We start from the raw sequence: 12,426 nt of genomic DNA, 5'->3' as shown, positions 1-12,426 counted from the left end.
GCATTTAAAAATACATTTGTAGAATAATAAATATGATGAAAACATTGTTGTCACGGGATAACCATATACTGAGGAGCTGCAAACAGTGCTGTATCAGCTACTTACAATACAATTTAACTGAAAGACATATCAAAAGAAGAGCGTCATCATATTAATGTTTCTAGTCAACATAAGAGTTGCACTATAGCAGCTTATGGTGCTTTCTGCTCAGATTGTGCCTCCAATCCCACATTGATTTTTTAATTCTTTGCAGTTTAAAAAACACAATTCGTGCTCAAAGTTAACTTTTTAAAACCATTCAACCTATTACATTTATTTCTCTAACTTGTGAATGTGGTCCATGTTCTCTTTTCCTCATCCCCATCACGATACTCCTTTTCCCGAAATCAGGTTCACTTCTTTATCCAGCCGACCCTTCCAAGGTCACCAAATCTATGAAGCGATTCTGCTTTTTCTCACATTCTCTCTATGTACAAGATATCTTGTATCATTTGAATGGACAGCAGGAGAGTCGGATATTTATGGTTAGTGGGGGTGGGGTTTTGAAGATTAACCTCATTTGACTAAGAGCCGGGGCATCTGGGACGAAAAGTATTTTAAGGGGGATGAAGTTCACATCTCCTTGGTGAAATTTCTAGATCCTTATTTCATCCTTTCTGTGGATGCAGACTCAGTCGGAACAGAGGTCATAGTCCTCGCTCTGACTTTCAAAGGAACTTCAAATATGCATGGCTTATTTGGCTTTGCCCGGCGGGGTGAGAATGGCGTTTGTCAGGCGATCGGAAGGGGTGAGGCAATAGTTTATGGTTCAATGGTTTTCATGAAGTCTTCTTGATACGATGAAAGCAGGAAAGGGAAGCTTGTCAATAAGCAAACTTAAGACAACGTGTGACTCCTAGAAAGAATGACTTGGAAACAACATACAGAAACTCACATATAAAAAGGCCCTGATGAGGCTTGAACTCATGACCCCTGGTTTACAAGACCAGTGCTCTGCCACTGAGCTACAAGGCCAGCCTGCCTGCAGTATGTAAATCGCTTCATGTATTCTTACTGCGGTATGAAGATATCTATGATTTTGAGACTCTGTATGGAAATGCAGTTGCATTTGAATGTCTACATGCGTGCACAAATTGAAGAGCATGCTTAAGACACTTTTCTTGGAAGTAGGAAAAACTCCATTTTGATTTGAGAACATAAGAGTATTCACATTTATGACCATACTGATAGCTCTAGTTAGTATGTCCGCAATCAGTGACAGATAAAGAACTCACTTATTAGAAGTGATCTGTCTCTGTGGGGCAGACATATGTCAACAGTCATACACTTGAGATGGCTGAAACTTTAGGAGTAAGAGCTGCTTTCTTATCAGTCTATCTATCCAAACTGGTTAGAAGGCCAGGAGTGAGGGAAAGGCAATCCTCTGGACACTTCATGAAAGATCTAATTTCAATTAAGCACAAAACACTTCCCTTAATTTGACATAATTGCCAAAATGGAATAGTCAGTTGGGCCCTTCTAGTGGATTATGGCTGTGTCTTGAAAGAGAGTGTAATTGTACTACGAGACATGCCCACCTTCAAAAGAGTGTCTGATGGCGTTCCGACGAAGGTGGGATTCGAACCCACGTGTGCAGAGCACAATGGATTAGCAGTCCATCGCCTTAACCACTCGGCCACCTCGTCTGCCTTAGGTGACTATGTTTCATTTTTTAGGAAATTCTTACTATGTGCTAATTACAAATAATCATAAGTTTCTCCTAGACTGTGTCAGAACTGGCAAATGTATGTGGTGTTCAATAGACAGAGCACATGATATAGCAGAATTATCAAATCTGTTCCATTAGGACTGTAGTTTTTAATAGTCATGATAACATGCTAGCATGTGAGTCGATCTTGCACAGTGAATAAGGGAGCAGTGCCAGTATCTACTTGGTCAGCTCTAGATGGCTCAACTGGGGAGACATGAGAACAGTGAGCTCCAGTGGCGCAATCGGTTAGCGCGAGGTACTTATACAGCAGTACTTGATTTGAGGCATGCCGAGGTTGTGAGTTCGAGCCTCACCTGGAGCAGCTTACTGGTTTTTCATAAACCATTTCACTAAAAGTAAAGATTAAACTCAGGGTAAAGACGGCCCTTGCTAGAGAGTCTTTACTTCTTTTCAGGATCTGCGTGTCTGACTCTTCCAGGTGCAAATATCACAATCCTATTCGATGCTCCTTATAAACATTCCATGATGTGCCGTCTTGCATAGCATGCAAACACCACATCAGTGCATTTAAAAATACATTTGTAGAATAATAAATATGATGAAAACATTGTTGTCACGGGATAACCATATACTGAGGAGCTGCAAACAGTGCTGTATCAGCTACTTACAATACAATTTAACTGAAAGACATATCAAAAGAAGAGCGTCATCATATTAATGTTTCTAGTCAACATAAGAGTTGCACCATAGCAGCTTATGGTGCTTTCTGCTCAGATTGTGCCTCCAATCCCACATTGATTTTTTAATTCTTTGCAGTTTAAAAAACACAATTCGTGCTCAAAGTTAACTTTTTAAAACCATTCAACCTATTACATTTATTTCTCTAACTTGTGAATGTGGTCCATGTTCTCTTTTCCTCATCCCCATCACGATACTCCTTTTCCCGAAATCAGGTTCACTTCTTTATCCAGCCGACCCTTCCAAGGTCACCAAATCTATGAAGCGATTCTGCTTTTTCTCACATTCTCTCTATGTACAAGATACCTTGTATCATTTGAATGGACAGCAGGAGAGTCGGATATTTATGGTTAGTGGGGGTGGGGTTTTGAAGATTAACCTCATTTGACTAAGAGCCGGGGCATCTGGGACGAAAAGTATTTTAAGGGGGATGAAGTTCACATTTCCTTGGTGAAATTTCTAGATCCTTATTTCATCCTTTCTGTGGATGCAGACTCAGTCGGAACAGAGGTCATAGTCCTCGCTCTGACTTTCAAAGGAACTTCAAATATGCATGGCTTATTTGGCTTTGCCCGGCGGGGTGAGAATGGCGTTTGTCAGGCGATCGGAAGGGGTGAGGCAATAGTTTATGGTTCAATGGTTTTCATGAAGTCTTCTTGATACGATGAAAGCAGGAAAGGGAAGCTTGTCAATAAGCACACTTAAGACAACGTGTGACTCCTAGAAAGAATGACTTGGAAACAACATACAGAAACTCACATATAAAAAGGCCCTGATGAGGCTTGAACTCATGACCCCTGGTTTACAAGACCAGTGCTCTGCCACTGAGCTACAAGGCCAGCCTGCCTGCAGTATGTAAATCGCTTCATGTATTCTTACTGCGGTATGAAGATATCTATGATTTTGAGACTCTGTATGGAAATGCAGTTGCATTTGAATGTCTACATGCGTGCACAAATTGAAGAGCATGCTTAAGACACTTTTCTTGGAAGTAGGAAAAACTCCATTTTGATTTGAGAACATAAGAGTATTCACATTTATGACCATACTGATAGCTCTAGTTAGTATGTCCGCAATCAGTGACAGATAGAGAACTCACTTATTAGAAGTGATCTGTCTCTGTGGGGCAGACATATGTCAACAGTCATACACTTGAGATGGCTGAAACTTTAGGAGTAAGAGCTGCTTCCTTATCAGTCTATCTATCCAAACTGGTTAGAAGGCCAGGAGTGAGGGAAAGGCAATCCTCTGGACACTTCATGAAAGATCTAATTTCAATTAAGCACAAAACACTTCCCTTAATTTGACATAATTGCCAAAATGGAATAGTCAGTTGGGCCCTTCTAGTGGATTATGGCTGTGTCTTGAAAGAGAGTGTAATTGTACTACGAGACATGCCCACCTTCAAAAGAGTGTCTGATGGCGTTCCGACGAAGGTGGGATTCGAACCCACGCGTGCAGAGCACAATGGATTAGCAGTCCATCGCCTTAACCACTCGGCCACCTCGTCTGCCTTTGGTGACTATGTTTCATTTTTTAGGAAATTCTTACTATGTGCTAATTACAAATAATCATAAGTTTCTCCTAGACTGTGTCAGAACTGGCAAATGTATGTGGTGTTCAATAGACAGAGCACATGATATAGCAGAATTATCAAATCTGTTCCATTAGGACTGTAGTTTTTAAAAGACATGATAACATGCTAGCATGTGAGTCGAACTTGCACAGAGAATAAGGGAGCAGTGCCAGTATCTACTTGGTCAGCTCTAGATGGCTCAACTGGGGAGATATGAGAACAGTGAGCTCCAGTGGCAATCGGTTAGCGTGCGGTACTTATACAGCAGTACTTGCATTGAGGGATGCAGAGGTTGTGAGTTTGAGCCTCACCTGGAGCAGCTTACTGGTTTCTCATAAACCATTTCACTAAAAGTAAAGATTAAACTTAGGGTAAAGATGGCCCTTGCTAGAGAGTCTTTACTTCTTTTCAGGATCTGCGCGTCCGACTCTTCCAGGTGCAAATATCACAATCCTATTCGATGCTCCTTATAAACATTCCATGATGTGCCGTCTTGCATAGCATGCAAACACCACATCAGTGCATTTAAAAATACATTTGTAGAATAATAAATATGATGAAAACATTGTTGTCACGGCATAACCATATACTGAGGAGCTGCAAACAGTGCTGTATCAGCTACTTACAATACAATTTAACTGAAAGACATATCAAAAGAAGAGCGTCATCATATTAATGTTTCTAGTCAACATAAGAGTTGCACCATAGCAGCTTATGGTGCTTTCTGCTCAGATTGTGCCTCCAATCCCACATTGATTTTTTAGTTCGTTGCAGTTTAAAAAACACAATTCGTGCTCAAAGTTAACTTTTTAAAACCATTCAACCTATTACATTTATTTCTCTAACTTGTGAATGTGGTCCATGTTCTCTTTTCCTCATCCCCATCACGATACTCCTTTTCCCGAAATCAGGTTCACTTCTTTATCCAGCCGACCCTTCCAAGGTCACCAAATCTATGAAGCGATTCTACTTTTTCTCACATTCTCTCTATGTACAAGATACCTTGTATCATTTGAATGGACAGCAGGAGAGTCGGATATTTATGGTTAGTGGGGGTGGGGTTTTGAAGATTAACCTCATTTGACTAAGAGCCGGGGCATCTGGGAGGAAAAGTATTTTAAGGGGGATGAAGTTCACATCTCCTTGGTGAAATTTCTAGATCCTTATTTCATCCTTTCTGTGGATGCAGACTCAGTCGGAACAGAGGTCATAGTCCTCGCTCTGACTTTCAAAGGAACTTCAAATATGCACGGCTAATTTGGCTTTGCCCGGCAGGGTGAGAATGGCGTTTGTCAGGCGATCGGAAGGGGAGAGGCAATAGTTTATGGTTCAATGGTTTTCATGAAGTCTTCTTGATACGATGAAAGCAGGAAAGGAAGCTTGTCAATAAGCAAACTTAAGACAAGGTGTGACTCCTAGAAAGAATGACTTGGAAACAACATACAGAAACTCACATATAAAAAGGCCCTGATGAGGCTTGAACTCATCACCCCTGGTTTACAAGACCAGTGCTCTGCCACTGAGCTACAAGGCCAGCCTGCCTGCAGTATGTAAATCGCTTCATGTATTCTTACTGCGGTATGAAGATATCTATGATTTTGAGACTCTGTATGGAAATGCAGTTGCATTTGAATGTCTACATGCGTGCACAAATTGAAGAGCATGCTTAAGACACTTTTCTTGGAAGTAGGAAAAACTCCATTTTGATTTGAGAACATAAGAGTATTCACATTTATGACCATACTGATAGCTCTAGTTCAGGGGTGCCCAAACCTGTCCTGGCGGGCCGTATCCATGCCAGATTTTTGGGATATCCCCATCTGGTGATCACGGTTCGATCCCCGGCGCCGGCCGCAGATCAGAGTGCCCAGGACGGGGTCCATGTGACCCGGGCAGTCCTATCCCCTGGGTGTACGTGGTTGTCCGACATGTCGGTCGGATGTGCTTTTACGTACCGGATCGGAATCGGCCCCCATAAAATCGTACGTAAAGTATATAGCAAATCAACCTGAAATCTGCTGGGTCAGAAAGGGCTCGATTCCGATCCGTGTCGGAAGGTTAGGAGTCCGTACGAATTTGTCGGGACGGCATGGCAGAGTGCCCGGGATGGGCTCCATGGCTCTTGGGCAGTCGTCCGGGGCTCCATCCAGGCCGACGGCATGGCAGAGTGCCTGGGACGGGCTCCATGCGTCCCGGGCCTTTGTCCCCCGGGCGTTCGGGGCTCCATCCAGGCTGACAGCATGGCAGAGTGCCCGGGTCGGGCTCCATGGTTTTCAGGGTGGTCCTCCCCTGGGTGTCGGGGCGCTCCAGGCCGAAGGCATGGAAAAGTGCCCAGGACGGGCTCCATGCGTCCCGGGCATTCGTCCCCCGGGCGTCCGGGGCTCCATCCAGGCTGACGGTATGGCAGAGTGCCCGGGTCGGGCTCCATGGCTTTCACGGTAGTCCTCCCCTGGGTGTCTGGGGGCTCCAGGCCGAAGGCATGGAAAAGTGCCCAGGATGGGCTCCATGCGTCCCGGGCACGGGCACGGGGACGGGGACAGGGTCGGGAGAGTCCAGGCGGCTTCACTTCCGTGTCCAGCCATCTGATCGCCCAGATTCCCTCGGCCATCTGGTCGCCCGGATCCCCCCGGGCATCTGGTCGCCCGCAACGCTTTCCTATGGGGCAACCAGATGGCCGAACTTCCCTGGAAGTCCCGATGAGGTGCCATTCGCTGCCCGGATCCCAGCGAGGGCTCCAGGAGGTCGGGTACATTCGCGCCTTGGGTCCCCTCTGTCACCTCGCGTGCACAGATTACAAGAAAAGGGGGTAATTTTCCTCCGGATTACTAGGGAGAAGGGTACGCCCGGACACCCCTCCGAGGCTGGTGGTTCTCTGCCATGGGGACCAGATGGGCTATGCCTGGGCAACACCTCCCTAGGCCACCCGGGGCTTCCTTCCTCCAGGCCAACTGCATGTCAAATTGCCCAGGACGGGCTCCATGGCTCCTGGGTAGTCGTCCCCCGGGCGTCCGGGGCTCCATCCAGGCTGACGGCATAGAAAAGTGCCCAGGACGGGCTCCATGCGTCCCGGGCATTCGTCCCCTGGGCGTCCGGGGCTCCATCTAGGCTGACGGTATGGCAGAGTGCCCGGGTCGGGCTCCATGGTTTTCACGGTGGTCCTCCCCTGGGTGTCTGGGGGCTCCAGGCCGAAGGCACGGAAAAGTGCCCAGGACGGGCTCCATGCGTCCCGGGCATTCGTCCCCCGGGCTTCCGGGGCTCCATCCAGGCTGACGGCATGACAGAGTGCCCGGGTCGGGCTCCATGGGTCCCGTGCAGCCCTCCCCCGGGCGTCCGGGGCTCCCACCGCCAGGCCGACGGCATGTCAAAGTGCCCAGGACGGGCTCCATGAGTCCAGGACAGTCCTCCCCCGGGCGTCCGGGACACCCATCTCCAGGAGGCCAACGGCATTGGCAAAGTACCCAGGACGGGCTCCATGGGTCCTGGGCAGACCTCCCTCGGGCGTCCGGGGCACCCATCTCCATGAGGCCAACGGCATTGGCAAAGTACCCAGGACGGGCTCCATGGGTCCCAGGTAGACCTCCCCCGGGCGTCCCGGGCACCCATCTCCATGAGGCCAACGGCATTGGCAAAGTAACCGGAAGGGCTCCATGGGTCCCGGGTAGACCTCCCCCGGGCGTCCGGGGCACCCATCTCCATGAGGCCAACGGCATTGGCAAAGTACCCAGGACGGGCTCCATGGGTCCCGGGCAGCTTCCCCCCGGCGTCCGGGGCACCCACCTCCAGGCCGACGGCATGTCAAAGTACCCAGGACGGGCTCCACGGGTCCCGGGCATTCCTCCCCCAGGTCGTCCGGGCCCTAGAGCTCCGGTGGTCCAACCTGCGCCTGAGGCCCAGCCGGGGTCCAAGAGCCCTGCCTTGCATGGGCAGGCAGTCAGGAACCCTACCGCGAAGGCTTGGGATGGATGGGGAGCTGGGAGTCCTTTCGATCCCGGCCCTCTGGTCGCCCGCGATGCTTTCCAATGGGGCGACCAGATGGCCGGGCTTCCCTGGAAGTCCCGATGAGGTGCCATTCGGCTCCTGGATCCCAGCTAGGGCTCCATGAGGTCGGGTTCTTTTACGCCTTGGGTCCCCTCTGTCATCTCGCGTGCACGGATTGCAAGAAAGGGGGGTAATTTCCCTCCGGATTACTAGGGGCAGGGTACGCCCGGACACCTCTCCAGGGCTGGTGGTTCTCTGCCCGGGGGGACCAGATGAGATATGCCTGTGCAACACCTCCCCCGGGCGTCTGGGGGCTCCATTCTCCGGGCCAACGGCATGGCTCAATGCCCAGGACGGGCTCCACGTGTCCCGGACAGACCTCCCCTGGGCGTCCGGGGCACCCATCTCCAGGAGGCCAACGGGATGGCAAAGTACCCGGGAAGGGCTCCACGGGTCCCGGGCAGCCTTCCCCCGGGCGTCCGGGGCTCCCACCTCCAGGCCGACGGCATGTCACAGTGCCCAGGACGGGCTCCATGGGCCCCGGACAGCCCTCCCCCCGGGCGTTCGGGGCACACATCTCCAGGAGGCCAACAGCGTGGCAAAGTACCCGGAAAGGACTCCACGGGTACCGGGCAGTCCTCCCCCGGGCGTCCGGGGCACCCATCTCCATGAGGCCAACGGCATTGGCAAAGTACCCGGGAGGGGCTCCACGGGTCCTGGGCAGGCCTCCCCCGGGCGTCCAGGGCACCCACCTCCAGGCCGACGGCATGTAAAAGTGCCCAGGACGGGCTCCATGGGTCCCGGGCAGCCCACCCCCGGGCATCTGGGGCACCCATCTCCAGGAGGCCAACGGAGTTGCAAAGTACCCGGGAAGGGCTCCACGGGTACCGGGCAGTCCTCCCCCGGGCGTCCGGGGCTCCCTTCTCCAGGCCGACGGCATGGTTCAATGCCCAGGACGGGACGTCAAGTGGCCAGGACGGGCTCCATGCGTCCCGGGCATTCGTCCCGGGACGGGGACGGGGTGGGGAAGAGTCCAGGCGGCTTCACCTCCATGCCCGGCCATCTGGTCGCACGGATTCCCTCGGCCATCTGGTCGCCCGGATCCCCTCGGACATCTGGTCGCCCGCAACGCTTTCCTATGGGGGGGACCAGATGGCCGAACTTCCCTGGAAGTCTTAATGAGGTGCCATTCGCCTCCCGGATCCCAGCGAGGGCTCCATGAGGTCGGGTTCTTTCACGCCTTGGGTCCCCTCTGTCACCTCGCGTGCACAGATTGCAAGAAAGGGGGGTAATTTGCCTCCGGATTACTATGGGGCAGGGTATGCCCGGACACCCCTCCAGGGTTGGTGGTTCTCTGCCATGGGGACCAGATGGGATATGCCTGGGCAACACCTCCCTAGGCCACCCGGAGCTTCCTTCCTCCAGGCCAACTGCATGTCAAATTGCCCAGGACGGGCTCCATGGCTCTTGGGTAGTCGTCCCCCGGGCGTCCGGTGCTCCATCCAGGCCGACGGCATGGCAGAGTGCCCGGGACAGGCTCCATGCGTCCAGGGCCTTCGTCCCCCCGGGCGTCCGGGGCTCCATCCAGGCTGACGGCATGGCAGAGTGCCCGGGACGGGCTCCACGGGCCCCGGGCGTCCGGGGCTCCCTTCCCCAGGCCAGCGGCATGTCAGAGTGCCCAGGACGGGCTCCACGGGCCCCGGTCATCCGGGGCACCCTTCCCCGGGCCAGCGGCATGTCAGAGTGCCCAGGACCAGTTCCACGGGTCCCGGGCAGTCCTCCCCCGGGCGTCCGGGGCTCCCTTCCCCGGGCCAAAGCATTTCAGAGTGCCCAGGACGGGCTCCACGGGTTCCGGGCGTCCAGGTCTCCCTTCCCCGGGCCAACGGCTTGTCAGAGTGCCCAGGACGGGCTCCACGGGCCCCGGGCGTCCGGGGCACCCTTCCCCGGGCCAGCGGCATGTCAGAGTGCCCAGGACGAGTTCCACGGGTCCCTGGCAGTCCTCCCCCCGGGTGTCCGGGGCTCCCTTCCCCGGGCCAAAGCATTTCAGAGTGCCCAGGACGGGCTCCACGGGTCCCGGACGTCCGGGGCTCCCTTCCCCGGGCCAACGGCATACAGGAGTGCCCAGGACGGGCTCCACGGGTCCCGGACGTCCGGGGCTCCCTTCCCCGGGCCAACGGCATACAGGAGTGCCCAGGACGGGCTCCACAGGTCCCGGTCGTCTGGGGCTCCCTTCCCCGGGTCAACGGCTTGTCAGAGTGCCAAGGACGGGCTCCACGGGTCCCGGTCGTCTGGGGTCCCTCCCCCGGGCCAACAGCAGGTCAGAGTGCCCAGGACGGGCTCCACGGGTCCCGGGCAGCCCGCCCCCCGGGCGTTCGGGGCACCCATCTCCAGGAGGCCAACGGCGTTGCAAAGTACCCGGGAAGGGCTCCACGGGTACCGGGCAGTCCTCCCCCGGGCGTCCGGGGCTCCCTTCTCCAGGCCAACGGCATGGTTCAATGCCCAGGACGGGCTCCATGTGTCCCGAACAGACCTCCCCCGGGCGTCTGGGGCACCCATCTCCAGGCCAACGGCATGGCTCAATGCCCAGGACGGGCTCCATGGGTCCGGGGAGGCGTCTCATGCGCCTCCGGGCTTGGGAGCCCCGGCTGGGTCCAGGGGCCCGGGCGGGCCCCGGGTCGGGTGCTCTGGCCCTGGTCCCTGTCTCCCAGCCTACCGCACTGCCAAGGGCCTAGGAATGGGTTCCGTTGTTCCCGGGGAGCCTCCCCTTGCTTGGCTGGGTTCAGGAGCAGTGGCTAGGGCCCCTGAGGGCCCGGGGAGGGCGGCCTCCCCACCCCGGGCTCTGTCCTTGGTCCTGCTGCGTGGCAGGTTGCCCGGGACGGGGTCCGGAGGGACCGGGGAGGCGTCCCATGCACCTCCGGGCTTGGGAGCCCCGGCTGGGTCCAGGGGCCCGGGCGGGCCCCGGGTCGGGTGCTCCGGCCCTGGTCCCTGTCTCCCAGCCTACCGCACTGCCAAGGGCCTAGGAATGGGTTCCGTTGTTCCCGGGGAGCCTCCCCTTGCTTGGCTGGGTTCAGGAGCAGTGGCTAGGGCCCCTGAGGGCCCGGGGAGGGCGGCCTCCCCACCCCGGGCTCTGTCCTTGGTCTTGCTGCATGGCAGGGTGCCCGGGACGGGGTCCGGAGGGACCGGGGAGGCGTCCCATGCACCTCCGGGCTTGGGAGCCCCGGCTGGGTCCAGGGGCCCGGGCGGGCCCCGGGTCGGGTGCTCCGGCCCTGGTCCCTGTCTCCCAGCCTGCCGCACGGCCAAGGGCCCGGGAAGGGGTTCCGATGTGCCCGGGGAGCCTCCCCTTGCTTGGCTGGGTTCAGGAGCAGTGGCTAGGGCCCCTGAGGGCCCGGGGAGGGCGGCCTCCCCACCCCGGGCTCTGTCCTTGGTCCTGCTGCGTGGCAGGGTGCCCGGGACGGGGTCCAGAGGGACCGGGGAGGCGTCCCATGCACCTCCGGGCTTGGGAGCCCCGGCTGGGTCCAGGGGCCCGGGCGGGCCCCGGGTCGGGTGCTCCGGCCCTGGGCCCTGTCTCCCAGCCTGCCGCACTGCCAAGGGCCCGGGAAGGGGTTCCGATGTGCCCGGGGAGCCTCCCCTTGCTTGGCTGGGTTCAGGAGCAGTGGCTAGGGCCCCTGAGGGCCCGGGGAGGGCGGCCTCCCGACCCCGGGCTCTGTCCTTGGTCCTGCTGCGTGGCAGGGTGTCCGGGACGGGGTCCGGAGGGACCGGGGAGGCGTCCCATGCACCTCCGGGCTTGGGAGCCCCGGCTGGGTCCAGGGGCCCGGACGGGCCCCGGGTCGGGTGCTCCGGCCCTGGTCCCTGTCTCCCAGCCTACCGCACTGCCAAGGGCCTAGGAATGGGTTCCGTTGTTCCCGGGGAGCCTCCCCTTGCTTGGCTGGGTTCAGGAGCAGTGGCTAGGGCCCCTGAGGGCCCGGGGAGGGCGGCCTCCCCACCCCGGGCTCTGTCCTTGGTCTTGCTGCATGGCAGGGTGCCCGGGACGGGGTCCGGAGGGACCGGGGAGGCGTCCCATGCACCTCCGGGCTTGGGAGCCCCGGCTGGGTCCAGGGGCCCGGGCGGGCCCCGGGTCGGGTGCTCCGGCCCTGGTCCCTGTCTCCCAGCCTGCCGCACGGCCAAGGGCCCGGGAAGGGGTTCCGATGTGCCCGGGGAGCCTCCCCTTGCTTGGCTGGGTTCAGGAGCAGTGGCTAGGGCCCCTGAGGGCCCGGGGAGGGCGGCCTCCCCACCCCGGGCTCTGTCCTTGGTCCTGCTGCGTGGCAGGGTGCCCGGGACGGGGTCCAGAGGGACCGGGGAGGCGTCCCATGCACCTCCGGGCTTGGGAGCCCCGGCTGGGTCCAGGGGCCCGGGCGGGCCCCGGGTCGGGTGCTCCGGCCCTGGG

At 56.4% G+C, this 12,426-nt stretch overlaps 6 non-coding genes across 6 annotated transcripts; 1 reads left to right on the top strand and 5 right to left on the bottom strand.

The window, feature by feature from the left end:
• Positions 1-942: 942 nt before the first annotated feature.
• On the bottom strand, positions 943-1,014 carry TRNAT-UGU (transfer RNA threonine (anticodon UGU)). The gene has a single exon. It is a non-coding gene; the product is annotated as a tRNA-Thr (tRNA).
• A 589-nt stretch (positions 1,015-1,603) lies between these two features.
• Positions 1,604-1,685, bottom strand: TRNAS-GCU (transfer RNA serine (anticodon GCU)). Its single transcript has one exon. It is a non-coding gene; the product is annotated as a tRNA-Ser (tRNA).
• Positions 1,686-1,977: 292 nt separating this feature from the next.
• On the top strand, positions 1,978-2,072 carry TRNAI-UAU (transfer RNA isoleucine (anticodon UAU)). The gene is made up of 2 exons: positions 1,978-2,015; positions 2,037-2,072. It is a non-coding gene; the product is annotated as a tRNA-Ile (tRNA).
• Positions 2,073-3,216: 1,144 nt separating this feature from the next.
• On the bottom strand, positions 3,217-3,288 carry TRNAT-UGU (transfer RNA threonine (anticodon UGU)). The gene has a single exon. It is a non-coding gene; the product is annotated as a tRNA-Thr (tRNA).
• A 589-nt stretch (positions 3,289-3,877) lies between these two features.
• TRNAS-GCU (transfer RNA serine (anticodon GCU)) lies at positions 3,878-3,959 on the bottom strand. The gene has a single exon. It is a non-coding gene; the product is annotated as a tRNA-Ser (tRNA).
• Positions 3,960-5,487: 1,528 nt separating this feature from the next.
• On the bottom strand, positions 5,488-5,559 carry TRNAT-UGU (transfer RNA threonine (anticodon UGU)). Its single transcript has one exon. It is a non-coding gene; the product is annotated as a tRNA-Thr (tRNA).
• Between the last annotated feature and the right edge of the window lie 6,867 nt (positions 5,560-12,426).

The sequence above is a fragment of the Lissotriton helveticus genome, chromosome 5_1, assembly GCF_964261635.1.
Source record: "Lissotriton helveticus chromosome 5_1, aLisHel1.1, whole genome shotgun sequence".
NCBI classification, from domain to species: Eukaryota; Metazoa; Chordata; class Amphibia; order Caudata; family Salamandridae; genus Lissotriton; species Lissotriton helveticus.
This window is presented reverse-complemented; position numbering and strand designations above follow the sequence as displayed.